Here is a 2,997-nt window from a genome sequence, read left to right as displayed (position 1 = left end):
AGCTCCCTGGTGGCAGAACATGGGAGTGCATGCTTTACAGATACACAACACATACTTTGCCTCAACTTTGATTTCTGCCAACATCCCTTGTGTTTAACCTTCGACGCACCTCGGCCACGATCTCTCACCGTTCCTCCACCACGACCTCTCACCGTTCCACCACCACGACCTCTCGTCACTCCTCCACCACGACTTCTCACCGCTCCTCCACCACGACCTCTCACCGCTCCTCCACCACGATCTCTCACCGTTCCAACACCACGAACTCTCACCGCTCCTCCACCACGACCTCTCACCACTCCTCCACCACGACCTCTCACCGCTCCTCCACCACGACCTATCATCGCTCCTCCACCACGACCTCTCACCGTTCCTCCACCACGATCTCTCACCGTTCCTCCACCAAGACGTCTCACCGTTCCTCCACCACGATCTCTCTCCATTCCTCCACCACGATCTCTCACCGTTCCTCCACACTGACCTTCGAGTTCCTCCGCTGTACCTGGGTCCCGCCGATGTTCCTGCCCATGCACTAAACGGCGACCTGGGTTTTTATGACGTGCAGCAGAGCAGGTCTCCAGCTTTCGTCGTTAACCCTTGCCACTGGACCAAGACCTCGCTCTGTCAAGCCCGTGTGGTGGCTGGTGTGCAATGGTCGCACCACATTAAAACCATCCACCCAAAGGGATCTTCCACCCTTTGATTGGAGTTCAGGACTGCAACATCGGGTCCTTCATTGAAACACCTGTTAACCCATGTGGAAGTAAGCCTTCCTCGTTCGATGATCCACCTATGATGATGATGATGATGATGTGTGGGACCTTTCCAAATGCCTGCTGGAAACCATCAGATTAAATCTCGTAAGACCCGTCCCTTGATTCAGTTTTCACTGACCTTGCCTTAGGAAGGCTATGTTGGCTTTGGAGGGAGCACTGTGTCGGTTTCCCATAATGATACCTGGATTCCAAGGTTTACATTAAGATATGAGATTACACCCACTGGAAATTGCAGGGTCGAGCAGTGATTTGATCAAAATTTTCAAGATAATAAGGGAGCAGATAGATTAGGTGGAGAGAAATTATTCCCGCTGGTTGGGGAGTACCAGACTAGGGGCCATAGTCTAAACATTAGAGCCAGATGTTTCAGGAGTGAAATTCGGAAACATTCCTACACACACATGGTGGGAGAGGAATGGAACTCCCTTCTGCAAAGGGCAGTTGGTGCGGGGTCAGTTGTTCATTTTACATCGCATTTTGACCAAAATTATTAAGGAATATGGGCCAAAGGTGGGTATATGGAGTTTCGTCACAGATCAGCCATGATCACATTGAATGGCGGAACCGGCTCGAGGGGCTGAATGGCCTCCTCCTGTTCCTGTGTAACAGGCTCGAGGGGCAGAATGGCCTCCTCCTGTTACTGTGTAACAGGCTCGAAGGGCTGAATGGCCTCCTCCATTTCCTGTGTCACAGGCTCTAGGAGCTGAATGGCCTCCTCCTGTTCCTGTGTAACAGGCTCGAGGGCCTGAATGGGCCTCCTCCTGTTCCTGTGTAACAGGCTCGAGAGGCTGAATGGGCCTCATCCTGTTGCTGTGTAACAGGCTCGAGGGGCTGAATGGGCCTCCTCCTGTTCCTGTGTAACAGACTCGAGGAGCTGAATGGGCCTCCTCCTGCTCCTGTGTAACAGGCTCGAGGGGCTGAATGGGCCTCCTCCTGTTCCTGTGTAACAGGCTGAAGGGGCTTAATGGGCCTCCTCCTGTTCCTGTGTAACAGGCTCGTGGGGCTGAATGGCCTCCTCCTGTTCCTGTGTAACAGGCTCGAGTTGCTGAATGGGCCTCCTCCTATTCCTGTGCAACAGGGTCGAGGGGCTGAATGGGCCTACTCCTGTTCCTGTGTAACAGGCTCAAGGGGCTTAATGGGCCTCATCCTGTACATGTGTGTAAGGTCTGGGAAACAATGGGAGGTGATATGAGAAAACATAAACTAAATGGTATTATGTTAAAAGGGAAGTTGAAGGATTGAGTGATTTACACACATAAATCTTTGAAGCTGGGTAGATAAGTTGCTAAGTTGTTTAAAAAGAATACAGGGCCCTTGGCTTTATATGTCTGAAATGGAGGACACCAGCGAGGAAGTTATACCATACCTTTTCAATCCCGGTTTAGGTCTCATTTGGAGAACTGTTTACAGTTCCGAGCACCACAATTTAGGAAGGATATCAAGGCATTGGAGAGAACGTCAGAAATATATAAGAAACATTTTCTGTTGTTGTTGAAGACACAAACACAGGCATTCATCGAGAATCAACCTGCAGGTGACCACACATAACTAAAGAGAGCCAGAGAGACTGACAGAATCGGGATACACCGGCAAATAGACAAGAGATATTGACAAGGACTGAAAGAACTTTGCGATCAGAAAATTGACGGCCCAGCTGTGGTTAATGACACGGCATTTGATGATTGATCTCCTTACAAGCCTTGAAATTCAGGAGAACCGGTTTCGTGGTATGAAGCTCGAGATAAACCCACGGGGCGATGCCAACAGGCGCCTGGCAGCAATCAGCATCCGGATGATGCAACTTTAGCAGGCCCGGCTCATTCATTCGGCATAGCATTAGACTTTTAATCTCCGGGTCGTGGGATCGAGCCCCATGTTGGGTGAATTATTTTCCTTCACCTTTTATGGTGCTTTCACAGGAAAACATCATTAATGAACCCACAATCTACTTTTGCACAATGAAAGAAATGCGAACTGAGGGAGAGTTGTTCATTTGATCATTTGTTCTGTATAAGAACACAAGAATCAGGCACAGGAGTCGGCCATTTGTCCGTTCGAGCCTGCCTTCTTTTGCAGTGAAACAAGTTATAACCGTGTTTTTAAATTAGCAATGCGAGATATTTAGAGGGCACATTTCAATGTTTCACAAAACCATTCCATTCGCTACAGCCACCCAGGATCGATTCCCGGTTTGAGAAGTAACTTTGATATCGTTGTTTGT

Source organism: Pristiophorus japonicus, unplaced genomic scaffold (genome assembly GCF_044704955.1).
Source record: "Pristiophorus japonicus isolate sPriJap1 unplaced genomic scaffold, sPriJap1.hap1 HAP1_SCAFFOLD_35, whole genome shotgun sequence".
Lineage (NCBI taxonomy): Eukaryota > Metazoa > Chordata > Chondrichthyes > Pristiophoridae > Pristiophorus > Pristiophorus japonicus.
This window is presented reverse-complemented; position numbering follows the sequence as displayed.